The sequence below is a fragment of the Theropithecus gelada genome, chromosome 7b (genome assembly GCF_003255815.1).
Source record: "Theropithecus gelada isolate Dixy chromosome 7b, Tgel_1.0, whole genome shotgun sequence".
Lineage (NCBI taxonomy): Eukaryota > Metazoa > Chordata > Mammalia > Primates > Cercopithecidae > Theropithecus > Theropithecus gelada.
In genome coordinates this window covers 42,225,735-42,242,385 of record NC_037675.1, presented here as the reverse complement: position 1 = coordinate 42,242,385, position 16,651 = coordinate 42,225,735, and positions in this window count along the sequence as shown.

Sequence of the window (16,651 nt, the reverse complement as noted above, 5' to 3'; positions counted from 1 at the left end):
CTCACTGGGAGAGGGAAAAACCGTTGAGGGACTTGACAGAGGCAGGAAATGAGCAGTTTTACACTTTATGTTCTACTGCTAGATACTCTGCTACCAGAGATAATCATATATACAGTATAACTAAGGAGGAAATGCTTGATTCATATCAAATTGGGGGGATTCTCTTTAGAGTTCTAACGATGTAGAAGAGTTACAAACTCACTAGGTTACAAATAAAAGGGGTTGGACTGTAATCTCTAGGGCTTTTACTGTGGTTCTGTGGTGAGCTCAATATAGTTTATAATCTATTTACATACAATGTAAGTTCTAAATGTGACATGTATCTAAAACTTGCTTGCGGGAAAACACTTTCATCAGAATCATGTCATATGCGTGTATCAAAATATCCCATTCACCCCATTAATATGTACAACTATTATGTATCAATAAAATAAATAAATAAAATGGAAAAAAATAGAATGAGGCGTATGTAGGCTATTTTGAAGCCTTCTCCTTTCTTTGCTGACAACTGAAGTCATTCAATTTTTTAAAGTCTGCTTTTTCAGAAAATAATGAAGCAACAATTATCTTTACACAAGTGTGAAAGAAGTAGAAACTGAGAGCAGTCAATTAAATTTTAGGGTATGTTTATGTTATGTTATGCTATGTTATGTTATGTTATGTTATGTTACTTTATTTTAGTTAGAGTCTTACTCTGTCACCCAGACTGGAGAGCAGTGGCATGATCTTGGCTCACTGCAACCTCCACCTCCCAAGTTCAAGTGATTCTAATGCCTCAGCCTCCTGAGTAGCTAGGATCACAGACACAGGCTACCTTATCCGTCTAATTTTTGTATTTTTAGTAGAGACAAGCTTTTGCCATGTTGGCCAGGCTGGTCTCAAACTCCTGACCTCAGGTGATCTGCCTCAGCCTCCCAAATTGCTGGGATTACAGGCATGAGCCACCATGCCCAGTCTGTTTTGCTTTTAAGAAGAGCATTTAAAAATAAAATTAGGCAGTTGTAAAAATATTTTTTTGGGGAAAAATAACAGGATTAACAATAAAGATTCTATAAGCAAAATTTAAGAATGGTTGATGCCTTTTATATATATTCATGTTGAGAAGAAATGCTGCAAATTACTGATTTTGGTGAAAAACAATTAGGTAAATAAACACAAAATGTATAAAACATTATATTTTAATTTACTTTGATAAACATAATTTAGTTTTAATTATTTATGAGTTTTATGAATTTTCCATAGGAAGTAAATGAACTCTAATGGAATTTTTAAAGATTATAAAATATTTATTCTCATCAATTATTTTCAGCATATATTATTGAGGTTATTCTTTGAATAAGGACTACTAATCTTAGATATGTTTGTCAAGTATGTTGTATTTGGAGCTTAATTAATTGGGAAATAATTCAATATATAATCATCATATGGCTTAAAAAGAACAAAATCCTATTTAGTAACATGTTCCACTTCATTTATCTCAGATCAAAGGAAAAAGATGGAAAATTAATTGCCTGGTAATACCAAGCACAATAATTTCACAAAAATTACATTTGTTGAATTCATTTCAAAATCATATATTTTTAAAATCTTATACATTATTGTTATTAAAACTACATTGATCAATTGATAATTGATCATGAACTCTATCATGACCTTTGGCAAGAGATGTAATAAGACTGATAAGTATAATCTGGTGACAAAGCAAAAGAAATGGAACGGAATATGGAGGTTACAAAAATACATGCAATATTATACATGGTATTAGTCCATTCTTGCATTGCTATAAAGAAATACCTGAAACTGGGTAATATTTTTCTTTAAAAAAGGAGGTTCAATTGACTCATGGTTCTTCAGGCTGTACAGAAAACATAGTAGCTCTTGCTTCTGGGGAGGCCTTAGGAAACCTAAAATCATGGCAAAGGTGAAGGGGAAGCACACACATCTTACATGGCCCCATAGGAGCAAAAGATGAGGAAAGAGGTGCTAAGCACTTTGAAACAACCAGATCTCAGGAGAACTCTCTCACTAACAAAACCATGGTACCAAGGGGGATGGTGTTAAATCATTTATGAGAAATACAACCCCATAATCCAATCACCTCCCACCAGGCCCCACCTCCAGCACTGGGGATTACAGTTTGACACAAGATATGGTGGGGACACAGATCCAAAACATATCATATAGTAAATATAGTCTAATAATTTCTTAATATCAAAAATTAAAGAGGCAAATGGTAAAAATGTATTTAAATGAAATTTAAATACATGAATATATGACAGCTAAAAATAACAGTGAGGCTGTTAACATACTTCAGGTTTGACAGCAGATAGGATAGACGTTATTCACCACTTACCTTCAGAGGTAATAAAATACTTAATTAAATTGAGCTGATAATGTCCTTCTTGGTGTCCCTAGTGAGCCATGTTCTCTGTAAATAGTAAAAATCCTAAAACATTAAATGGGATTTATTATTTTATCTGACTGAATGGGTTACCCACTAAATTGTCAGTTTCTTGAGAATTGAATTTATGTTTCATTTATTTTTTCTAGTGCTTCCTTTAATGCCTGCAACACAGTAAGTAATGGAAGTTGAGTTAACATGGTTGTTGATTTTACAGTAATGGTCTATTAAGGAAAGCCTCAAGGACTAGTCTGAATCACTGTCTCCCTTCTTAGTCACCCATTCTCTTACTCATTCTAGTTGTCTTTTATCCCTAATGACTTCACTAAATAGGTCACTGAATAATATTATCATGTCATAATTTAATTGTTTCTATGTTCACATCTAAGTTAGTCTCTCAGTAGCATTTACCGTAATTTATTATCCTTATTTGGGAGGAGTTTTCTAGAATTTTTTAAACTGTATCTCTGTTTTGTTTTTTCATCAACTTTCATGTATCTCTTTTACTATTTGTTGTTGTTGTTTTTGGCTTCTGCTCTTCACTTTCATTCCAGGTTTTGGAGCATCCCAGGACTTTATTTATCCTTTGATTCATTCATCTGAGTTCTCTCCATAGGGGATCTCGTTATTTTACAAGCAATAATAAAAAAATCCAAATCAGATCCCTCTTTGATTTTGGTCTAAACCTTGTTTTTTATTTTTTCCTTTACCTTATCTATTATACTCACTCTCACCACCTTAATTAAGCCATGCTGGCAAAATCATAGCCCATTACATATGTCATCAGAGTGACTACTAGTTCACATCAATATATATGATGTATTTCATTCCTTGATATGGCTAGGGTATACTGTCAGCTCTACTGGATCTAGTTGATGCCATGAAATTAGAAGGAGCCCCTGGGATATGCAAGAAGGTGACGCATACCCTGTTCAGACATGACTCTTAAAAGTTTTGTTGTAGTCTTCTACTCATGCTCTAACCCCATGTCCACTGGCCAGATAAACAGAAGATAGAGAAAACATTTAATCCATCACGAAGTGTTACATTATATATCACTTCTACTTTGCCACTGGTTGGGTGGTATCTGCTGAATTATTGGGATTCTCATTTCCTGTTTTTTAAAAAATGTTATATATATGTGAAAACAGTCTATCGGGTAGGCCTAACTTTTTTTTGTTACCCGATTTCTAGTTCAGGAGCAATCTTTTCTTTTAGTAAAGCAAAATATGGTTTCTTTAGTGATGAATATTTGTTTGTTTGGAGGAAAATTTGGGGACATGTTTTGTTTCTTTCCATGTTTATTTTTCTTATGTCCTTTCCCATTCTAAGCTTCTTTTTCTCCTTGTTGTCGCCTTCCTCTTCAGTGCCGATTTCCCTTAGGGTATGTATCAATTCATTCTCACATTGCTATAAAGACATAACTGAGATTGGGTAGTTTTTTAAAAATAAAAACCAAAGTTTTAATTGGCTAATAGTTCTGCAGGCTCTACAGGAAGCATGTCAGCATCTGCTTCTGGGGAGGCCTCGGAAAGCTTCCAGTCATTGCAAACGGGGAACAGACACATCAGACAGCCAGAGTAGGAGCAACAGAGAGAGTGTAACTGGGGAGATACTACACACTTTTAAACAACTAAATGCCACAAGAACTCACTCACTATCATGAGAACAGCAACAAGTGGATGGTACTAAACCATTCATTAGAAATACATCCCCATGAGTCAGTCACCTCCCACCAGGCCACCCTCCAATGATGGGGATTAAAATTCAACATGAGATTTTTCAGGGACACAGTTCCAAACCACACAAGGATAACTCACACTTGCTTTATTTCTATCCTTAGGGCATTATAATTCCAAGGCTGCATTCTCATGTACCCTGTACACTTTTAAGTCTCTTCTCTGGAGTAAGTGCTCTGATGTGCCAATGAAATTTCTCATTATTTTACTACATAAGGTAGATTTTCTGGGGATTTTTTTGACCAAACTTTTTCTGCTTCTCTTTTCTTTGTAGTTTTTCCCTGGATTTTTACTTACTTCTTAGAAGACATGCAGACAGTTAACATGGATGTGATGATGCTGTGAATGAAAGTGCCTGACAAGATTCAGTTTTCCAGTTTAATCCTTGAAAACATCCTATAAGCTGCATATCTTAATAGCTCTGCAAACATTAATCTTACAATTCTTAAAACAGGTTCATGAGGTAAGAATTATTATATTCATTTTGCTTTTAAAGATTAGATGATTTCACACCATTGTTGAGAAATACAAATACGCTTGGTCTTCAAAATTTCTTTTTCTTTTTTTTTTTTTTTTTTTTTGAGATGGAGTTTCGCTCTTGTTGCCCAGTCTGGAGTGCAATGGCATGACCTTGGCTCACTGCAATCTCCGCCTCCCTGGGTTCAAGCGATTCTCCTACCTCAGACTCCCAAGTAGCTGGGATTACAGGCATGTACCACCATGTCCGGTTAATTCTGTATTTTAGTAGAGACAGGGTTTCTCCATGTTGGTCAGGCTGGTCTCGAACTCCCAACTTCAGGTGACCCACCCGCCTCAGCCTCCCAAAGTGCTGGAATTACAGGCGTGAGACACTGCACCCAGCTGGTCTTCAAAATTTCTAACCATTACTTATTTCTTTGTTGTGTACTCCCTTTCAGATATCAGATTACATGATGACTTGCTTAAATTTTTAACCTACTCACTTGCCTTCATCTCAGATAAAATTCAGTGTTTTATCATATTCTGCTAAGAACAGAGACTTTGGGCACTTAATGTGCAAATTGAAAAATTTATTTCAACCATTGTTATGCTGATTTGGGATTTCAAAATGCACTTAAAATTCTATTTGTTATTTGAATAATCTTGGGCAAATGCTATTCAATCTCAGTCTCCAAGTGACTATGAGTTTAAACCAAAGTAACATTCTTATTTGCACTTATAAATAATGGAATGCTGAAAAAGAAAAATTGTCATAATTCTATCTCCTATAATGAGGGATGCATATAGGAAGTTTTCACTACACTTTTTATGCAAATTTAAGTGTGTGTATGTGTGTGCATACACTTACATATGATAATCTCATAGTCTCATACAGAGGCAAAAAATCATATGAATAATTTCTGAGGATTAGATTGAATCTTTCTATTATAAGTGGAGAATTGTATTTAAACATGTCTTGCATTGGTGAATTCCTTGAAATTTGTATTGCCACATTTCAAGTTCTTATTTCCTACTATTTGTTTATTGCAGAATTATGGGTACTTTCTCTGAAAATGCTGAATCCTCTAACAATAATTTTTGTTTGCAAACAAAAATCTGTGTAACCCATGATTCCTGATCACTTACAGAAATAAACCAAAATATCCCAGTTTAATATTCACCACAATTTGACACTATGGGAATAACTTACCTTCTGAGCGTCATATTCTCAATACCCTGATATGTCCGTATTGTAACCACAGACTTCTATTTGTCTTTCCCTTTGCACACCCTCAACTGACTTTCCTGTTTATGTTCAAGCTGAATGTTCGTTCTTCATAAACACTTTGATAAAGAAGAATTTGTTAATACTGTCACAATTAAACTCTAGTATTCTTTATCGTCCCTAGACACTTAAGGTACAATGTGATCTGTTCTGTTGTGGTGGTAAGGTTGAAATACTATAGTTGTTCTCACACTTGGTCACATATTCAAATTAGATGTGTATTCTTTTCGGTAGTGTCCATGAGTAAGCTACATACATGAACAATAACTGAATATCTTATAATACTAGGCCTTATGCTAAGCACTTCTGATACAATGCCCTAGTTAACAATTAAAAGACATCAACTCAGAGATGAAGAAAGTGGCATACAAGGAAGTTAAAAAAATCGCTCTTTATTTTCACTTCAATTTAACATATCCTTCAATTATAAATAGAAACCATATATCTTAGCAATTTAACACTTGTAGTGATTTTCTCCCTAATAGAAATTGCATATATTTTATACCACATTACAGAAGTTGTATAGATTTAAACATATTATTATCATTATCATCTTGAAAATTTTGTTAGTTAATAGGCTTAATGATAGATCTTGCTATTTAATATGTAAACAAAGAATTACCCATAATACTCTCTTCCAAATTAAATGTTATAAAATATTTGGTATTTCAATGTTGTTGGTTTCTTTGGTAATTATACTTAATTTTTTAAAATGTAAGCCATTATTCTGAAAATGCATCTATTCTGATTCACTAGGCTGTAAATATCACGGAAAAAAATAATAACTGTATTATCTGCTCACGCAATAGCTTACCTAATGCAGCCATAGTCACAAGTTCAGTGACTTACAAAACAAAAGAATGGTTCTCACACTGGTTTCCAGATTGACTGCAGTTTGACTGATTCAGGCTAAGCTTGGCTCTGCAGCAAGATAGGCTTCACTCAATGCAGTGGATTAGGATCAGGTCAGTGACAAGTGAACCTCAATACCTGTGGATCAGCAGATACTTTTGGTATATTGTTTTCACAATAAATTAATCACAAGAACCAAGTCAAACTGGGCAATCACATTGAGGCCTGCTTGAAATAAGTCCACTAACATTTCACTGGCCAAATCATCTTACATGTCTAAGCCCAACACCAGGAGTGTAGTATACCCAACCCCAGGTAGGTATACCTGAAAGCATTTTATGCTTACTGAAAAATAATCCAAGCTACCCCAGTAATCCTTGGTCTAGACCATATGATGTCAGTATTTTTTGTTTTTTTTTTTTTATTTTTAGATGAAGAAATTGAGATTGAGATGTTTATATAATTGGCTTCATTCATTAAATTTAGGAAGCAGAGGCATACATCAAGATGTTTCTGTTTGATCCCAAAATGTCTGATCTTTCCCATATACATTTATCTATCTAATAATTATCAGCAAAACCTTTGGAATTTTCACAACATGTTTCCTGTAATGCAAAAAGTATTATCTTTAAATAAATAACATTCATTTATGTAGAAAATGATTTAGACTGAATATTTAATTCTGAAAGTACTAGATAATGAAGATGTTACTGTAATTTAATGCTATATTAAACACTGAATACCAATGCATAATAATTATTCAGTTAAAATTGGTCATGACACTAAACATTGGGAAAGCAAATCAAAATCATAATGGATACCAATTCACATTCATTAGGATGTCTATTATAAAAAAAAGTAAAGAAAATAAGTGTTGGCAAGAATGTGGAGAAATTCAAGTGCTTGTGCATTGCTGGTGAGAATGTAAAATGGCACAGCTTCTGAGGAAGATAGTAGGGTATTTCTTCAAAAAATGAAGCACAGAATTATCATGTGATCTAACAATTCCACCTTTAGGTATATACACAGGTAATTGAAAGGAAGAACTTGAAGAAATATTTGTAAGCCAATGTTCATAGCAGCATTATTCACAATAGAAAAAGGTAAAAACAAACAAAGTGTCCATTAACAGATAGAATAAATATGTGGAATAATGTGGTATGTAATGTAATATGATTCAGTCTTAAAAAGAAATGAAATTCTGACATATGCTACAACATGGATGAACCTTATAAACATGCTAAGTAAAATAAGCCAGTCACAAAAGTACAACTACTGCTTCATTCTATTTATATAAATTACCTAGAAAAGTCAACTATAGAGACAAAATGAGAAATAGGGCTTCTCAGGGCCTAAAAAGAGAGGGAAATAAGGAATTATTTTTTAATAAGCATAGATTTTTGTTCGGGATGATGAAAAATTCTGGAGATGGATGGTGATGACGATTTCACAACAATACGACTGTACTTAATGCCACTGAATTGTACACTTAAAGATGGTTCAAATGGTAAATTTTACATTTATTTTGCCACTGACTAAAAAATAGAATAAAAAAGATACTCTATTAAAGAATACAAAGTGGCTAATTTAAATCTATCAGGATTAACTAAATAGATACATAATAAAGAAACGGGATAAGACAAAATCTTGAATAAGAAAAAACTTGAGAGCATACAATGAAATTTCTTTTAGTAAAATTGATGAAACAGGTGGGAGCTTGTCTAGATGTTTGTGATGTTAAGTAAGGAGATGGTGGTGGAATCTCCAGAACAAAGCAAAAGCTCACCTGTGAGAATTGATCACAGGATACTAACAAATCTGAAACACAGTATCAAGTAATTGGACTAAACAGCATTGAATTCTTCTTGCCTTGCATAAAGAGTTATAGTTTAAGGTGGAGGAAGGCAGAGTTCTGGTTGGCACCAAGTAACCCAGCTGTGGTGAAAATGGAACTAAAGGAAAGTAAACAAGGAAAGACTGACAAATGCACACTGTGTTTTATAGAAAGCCTATGTCTGTGACTCTAGTGGTTTTAGTGAACCTGGGATATTTTGTAATTCAATAGAATTCTCCTGCAGCAAAGCAGAAGTTGATAAATGTGACTTCAGCTAGCCTATCAACAATTGATGTTTGTCAAGAGGAAAAATGGAAGTATTTTCCCTCTGGTACTTTCCTGCAATAAATCAAAACACTTAGGTCTTTGACCAAATAAGACAATGAATCAGCAAAGGTTATCAATAATTGTCTTACTTTTCTATAGCCCAGGAATTTGATACGTTAAAACTGTTTTTGCATTCTAAATTTTACAAATCAATAACATATCTTCTTGATATTTCAAAAAAGTCAATCACATAATTAATATCTGATTATTAAAGCTGTGTTGCAAAGAATCAGCCAGATGTTATGTGGCCACTTTTTACCCAGGTAATAAATTATGAAATAAGATAATTTGACTTTACAAATTTGTCTTCCACATGAGCATAAAATTTATATTTGTCTCAGTTTTTGTCAGCATTAATAATGTGCATCATTAAAGAACATTAGGATCTGACCTGATGAAATGGAAAGGTGAAATAGAATATAGAGTACTGTCTTTAAATCAATGAAAGCAGTCTACATGAAAAGAGAAAAAAAGCTTAAAGAAAAATATTTTAATGTGTTATAAAATAATGTAAAACATTTAATGGAAGCCATGCTACTAGAAAAACATCTGTTTTATGCTAAAATCAATCAATTTTGTTTACTTTTGGTAAAATGCTAATATTTATACCTACAGTTTATAAATATTGATTGCATAATTAATTATAGTTTGATTATTATGCATAACTGGCAAGGATAAATATGCTTCAGTATAATTGCTTAATAATTATTTTATAAATATTAATTTAAAGCAGGTACTACAATTCAATATTCACTCTACTCCAAAATTGAATATCAAATACTTTAGTTTTGCAAAATACCAAGTATAATTGATCTTTCTGGAATGTATGCAATGTTAATCCTGTGGCATTTTGAATCTCCTAACTCAACCATCCACTTATCCTGGAATGTTCTAAAATCTACTTTGAGAAAAAAAAACTTACAGAAAGATTAGTATTCTACACTCATTTCTCAGTGTTAATTTTGTGGAAAGTGGAATATCAGAATAAAATTTTTTAAATCTTGCTTTGTAAGGCCTAGACATTCCACTTTTGTTTCTGACCCTTCCTTGCTTTCAGATACATCAGATAAGGCTGATCCCCAATTCAGAATGAAGAGCAAAAGCTTGACTTGGTATAGCCTATCTTGGCAATCATTCTTCAGGTTGATTGATTGATTTGTAGATGCGCACACAATACCTTCCTGCAAATGAAACCCCAGGAAGTCTTCAAGAAATACCACGCAAACAAAATTACAAGTTCTACTAGGAAAGTTATGTTATATGTTCCAGCTGAAAAACATTAGTTTGCAGCACTGGAGAGTGACTAAAGCAGGCAGAAATTGAAGAGATATAACCTATCAAAACCAGAAATTACAACAGGTAATATTCATATTTATATATCTTTTTACCTGAGGGCACTCTTTAATCTATGAAGCCTGGTGTAGTAATAATTCAAAGAAAAAAGTTGGTGTGGATAAAATTCAAACAAACTTTTGTCGGATTCATGAGTTGGAGGATTCATTTTGGGGGTGTCATAGCTTGTGGAAATTTAGAGAAAGGAACCTAGGAAGGAAGAAGCAGGGGATTTTTTAAATGCTAATAAACTGTACTGAAATCCTTGAATAACAAGTGGACTGCATATATGCAGGAGGTTTTCCTAAAGTTCCATCAGAAAACAATAGTTTAAGGCATTAAGAAGGCTGAGCAGGAGGTTTTACCCCACCCCTCAAGACAGATTGAGTTTGTAACTCGAGTGTCATTAAAGAAACAACCTTCTAAGAAGATAATCAAAATTCTTCTGAGAAAGATAAAAGAATTAGGTACCCTACAATGTATCATTCACAATTTATATTATGCAATTTAAAATGATATATATATATATATATGAAGAAACAGAAATTCATGAACCCACAGAGAGAAAAATAAGTCAGCAGAAATTGATTGCAATGTAACAATGTTAACATTAGCAGAAAGTGACTTTTAAGCAATATTATAAATAGGCTCAATGACCTAAAGTAAAATACAGTCCTAATGAGTAAGAAATGGAGAAGCATCACAGATTTTTTAAAAACTATAAAAATATTTATCATAAAACTACATATAAAGAAGAAAAATCACTACATGAGCTTAACTGCAAATTGAAAAATATAAAGTGTTGATAACCTAGAAGATAAATTAAAGAAATTATCAGCTATGACAAATAGAAAAAAACTGCAATGAAACAATCAGGTCTTTTATGACCTGTGGAAAAATACCACGTGCTATACCAAATGGAGCTTCAGTAGAAAAGGAGAGAGAGAATGAGACCAAGGCAATGAAATATGAATAGTGTAAAATTGCTGAGCATTGATGATACGTCTAAAATTTATAATTTCAAGAAGCTCCACAAACTCTTAAGAGTTATAAAAACAACTTTTTCAATGTACTAGATAGCTGGAATTAATAAGTTTGAAATACCTAGTGCTATCTATAATATGGAACAATGGGAATTTTTATATACTGTTTGTAAGAGTGTTAAGTATTAAATCACCCAGGAAAATAGTTTGATACTTCCTTATAAAGTTCAATAATTAGCTATCCCAGGTTAAGCATTTTTTGCTACCAGGTATTTTCCTAGGATAAATTAAAACCTATGCCTCAGAATGATAGGCCCATTTTTTCCCCCCTGTAATGGTCTAACGCTAGAAATAAACAAGATGTCTATCAGTCAGTGAATGGATAAAAAGTCATATATTGATACAATAGAATATTGCTTAGCAATACAAATGAACTGTGGATACATGCAACCACATGGAAGAATTACCCTGATACCGTGTTGCACAAAAAAAGTGAGATAGAAAAGAATGCATGTTGTATTGTCTCCTTTGTATAAACTTCCACATTAATCAAAATAATCTATGGTGACATACATCAGTTCAGTGATTTACTGAGACAAAAGGGATGTGCCAGAGAAAGAGCTGTTAGGATAATTTAAAAGCTGTTGAAAATCATCAGGATAATGGTTATCCTGATATCCCAATTGTATCCTGATTTGCATATATACATTTACAAAAATTGTCTAATTGTACATTTAAGGTCTGCACATCTTTGTACATTTTACCAAAAAAAAAAAAAAGAAATTCTAAATGGTATGTATATTAGTTTCTTATTGCTACTGTAACAAATCACTACAAGCTTAGTGTTTTAAAACAACAAAAAGTTATTTTCTTACAATTCTAGAGGTCAAAATATAAAATCAGTCTCACTGGCTAAAGTCATAAAGTGTTCAGGCATGGTTCATTCTGGAGGATCTTGAGAATAATCTGTTTCCTTGATTTTTAGCTTCAAATTACATATATACACATACACAAAACTCTATTTGTGTGCATATACATATATATGTATATAAACATAAACATACACATCTGTGTATATATGCACAAATACATTCATATGAACATATATAGCATATAAACAACTATATATGTGTGCATCTACCTATTTATATGTATGTAATGTTCTTATATTGTCTCCTGAAAATAGTTCCTCAGTAGCAATGAGCACACCCAGCACTCCGATCTCGGCCTTTGTCTTCTAAATATCGGTCTTTACAAACACACAAAACAGAACTCCTTAGAGAAACGGTAGATTTCAGATCTATGGCAGGGATCTTAAGAGATAAGCAAGGAAAACCTTGTTAAGCCAGAAATAAAAGAAGTGCTAAAAAAGTGACTGAAACATATTGAAAGGGTACAATTACATCTACAGTGCTTTCATTAGCCAATTCAGAGACAACTTTACAATCAAGATTACCAAATATTGTAATGAATTAAAAACTATAACTAGAGTGTCCGTAAGTAAGTAAATAAATAACACAACATTAAAACTCTTCTTTTGGACAGAATATCAACTAATTAATGTAGATGGGCAATATATTTAGAAAATGATTAATGTTTACTAAAACTAGTGGGTGAAAATTGCATACGAAAGTTATCCAGACAGTTTTAAAATATCCGCCAATATCTATTTAGTTAATACAAAGGAAAACTAGGAAATGTACAGGAGAGAAATCTGACAGAAACCACATTAACCATTAACTAAGCACTAAACAATTAAGCATTAACATGCTTAAATGTCAGGAAAAAGAAACATGCCTCTGTATGTGCACTTGTGTACTTTTGCTACTTTTGGAACTTTTTTGAGTTTGAAATTAGATCAAAATAAAATGATTTTAAAAATCAGACACAGCACATCATCTGCAATCTTCCCCTCCCTTCATTGATTTGTGTAGTGGTAATCCCTATGTATCCGACATTATATCAACATGAAAGTCATGGCAAGCATGTTGAAGGCGCCAGGTGAAAGTGGGAGAACAATATGAGCCTTAATTACACATTTGAGTCAATGACTTAGCAAATTTTGTAGCCATGCAGCTCTAGAGTTGCTAGGTGATATAACACATACCATGTATATTTAAGCCTGTTTTAATTGTGTTTTCATTTATTGCTGCCGAACCCATCAATACAAACAAAAATTCCACAACTTATATGAGCCAAACGCTGTTACCACTATAACAAACTAATTTAATAATATAAATGGAAAAATCATTTGGAAGAAAATTATTTACCAGTGAAACTGTTTGAACATTCTTCTGATGGATGGATTTCAATCTTGTTAAACAATTTACCCTTAATAGTTGCCTCAGTGGCATGGATATGTTATTTAAATTCTTACATGGCAAGTTTTACATCTCATTAATTATCTGAACAATCAATATACAAGCAATGCTATTTCCTTTCTCAAAATTAATGTCTGGGTCGCGCACAATGGCTTAGGCCTGTAATACCAGCACTTTGAGAGGCCAAGGGGTGCATGTCACCTGAGGTCAGGAGTTTGAGACCTGCCTGGCCAACATGGGGAAACCCCATCTCTACTAAAAATACAAAAAACTTAGCCAGGCTTGGTGGCGGGTGCCTGTAATCACACCTACTTGGCAGGCTGAGGCAGGAGAATCACTTTAACCCCGGAGGCGGGGATTGCAGTGAGCTGACGTTGTGCCACTGCCCTCCAGCCTGGGCAACAGAGTGAGACTCTGCCTCAAAATAATAATAATAACAACAACAATAATAATGTGTAATTATTATTAGATAATTATTATTAGATATTAATCTAATATCTTGTGAAGAAAAAGCAAGATTCAGACATTATTACAATACTATTGGATATTGCTGATGTATTTTGACAAAGAGTGACAGAAAGAAAGAGAGAGAGAAGGGAGGAGGGGGAGGGAGAGAAGGAACAACTTTTAAACTCTTTGTTGATAAGTCATGAATTTTTAATTCATGGAAAATCTACATAGATTGTATGCAAAGCTAATAAAATTTCTATAAAACCTGCATCATATCATTGACATTATTGTGAATTTAATTTTTTAGTCTTTCTTATTAAATATCTCCCTGTTTCTTCATTTTCATTTCAAAATACACATTGAAAAAAATATGTATTTTTCATTTTCTTTTCAAATAAGCAAAGAAAATATCACTGCACTCATACCAAATTCGGGGCTGCTAATATAGTAATGTGTTTGTAATTAACTGCCACCAAACAAAGCAACCAGTCACTGGTAGTCATCTGTACTATTCAACATTTCTTTCATTTGAAATTGGCAACATATATAGTATCTGATCAATTCACTTCAAGATTTCCACCATTTCTATTTTGGATAATGTGTCTCTTGTGTATGATAATTAAAACCAAATAATATCTTTAGTGTTTCAAACTTGAAACTCTGAGTAATAATAATGTAAGCCACGTAAAAGAAACACTTTATTAAATGACCTGATTTTAGTATAACTGTGTACCAAAGTCAAGGTTTACTTGTTTCCAATATACTTTTTAAATGTTAATTTTGTTCTTCTATAGCATTCTCTTCCGAAGTGAACTATTTAAGTACACTTCTTTTATCATCATTTAAATCCAACAATTTGTTTATCCTTTTAAAAAATTATAGTGATATATATACATACACACACACACACACATATACACACACATATATACTAGTTTGACCTATAATTTCTTTGCTTTTTTGCTTATAAACTCTCTCAATTATGTCAACATTTCTGCAATTATATTTTGGTTTGTTAAAATTTCGAGTTCTACTTTTGCCCATCATCTATACTGCAATTTTGTCACCAATTTTTTGTTTTACTTTCCATTAAAGAAAACACCTATTTTCTTTCTTTCTATAATCTATATCAGACCAATTGTCACTCTTTCTTTAAGTCATTTATACTCTGTTGTTCTTTATATTTTCATGTAGGTATTTCTCATAATTTACCTGAGATTAAGTTTCAGATTAGTTGAATTGAAATTCTATAGTTAAACCTATTATCCCTAGGCTTGATAAGTCATGTGTGAAGAAAGTTAATTTGCTTGTGACATTAGCTATAGTCTAGAAAATGAAATATTTTTATCCATAAGTCACTATTCCTTCTTCATATAGACTTTTCTCCTTCAAAGTCCTAACTCTCAAATAAAAAGAAGTAAAATTTGTAGCCATGCAAATAAGCATTTTATTTTTCAAATCAGAATTTGCTTTTTGTTTTAAATATGCAAAATATAACAGAGATTTTGGGAGTAAGGCTATGGTGGTAGTATGATAACTTCATTGATTTTCACATAAAACGGTTTAGTAGTGGTTTAGAGTTTAAGCTTTCTTTTCCTTTTTCCTTTTGGCACATTTTAGTCACACTTCAAGCAACTATTTCCCAAAAGAAATAATAACCCTATTCTTTATCATTTTTTCTCAGGAAGATAGCTTCTAGTCTTAAATTTCATGACCTACTAAGCAAGAAACCATCAACTACGGGGGAAATGATATTTGAATGAGAAACATCTATGTTCATTCATGATTTCCCATTAAATAGAATTTTTCAAGTTCAACAACCATTTTGACTTAATAGGTGATAACTTTAAATACAGGTGAAATGACTATATTAGAACAGGCGACATTTATTTTACGTAAGCTGGAATATTTAAAGTCTTAGATACTGTTCATAAAACAATATTGGTATATTGTTTCCAGGAAAACAATTACTCTAGTAAATAATTGCATATTCACCAACACGGTTTTATGAACTATGCTCAAACCTTTAAATATAGAAGATATAATACTTTTTACAAAGGTTTGAACTTAATTGGAAAGTAATAAGTGCATTTAAAACACAGTAAACCTAACATCATTCCTACCTGGTAAAAAGAGAAATAATCCCCATTTGAAGACGAAGAAGGAGAAAAGAAGAACAGACACTGTAATTTTAAAAATATAATTATAAGGGCTGGTCGCCGTGGCTCACGCCTGTAATCCCAGCACTTTGGGAGGCTGAGGCGGGTGGCTCACGAGGTCAGGAGTTCAAGACCATCCTGGCTAACATGGCAAAACCCCGTCTCTACTAAAAATACAAAAAATTCCATGGCATGGTGGCGGGCGCCTGTAGTCCCAGCTACTCAGGAGGCTGAGGCGGGAGAATGGCGTGAACCCGGGAGGCGGAGCTTGCAGTGAGCCGAGACCGCGCCACTGCACTCCAGCCTGGGCGACAGAGCGAGACTCCGTATAAAATAAATAAATAAATAAATAAATAAATATAAATAAATAAAATAAGATCTAGAAATATCTACATGACATTAAAATCTTGCTTTTTGTACTATGCTAATAATGTATGCAAGAAAAATTCATTCATGATTTACAAATAATACATTTCATGTAGACTTCAAATGTTTTCCTCAGATATTGT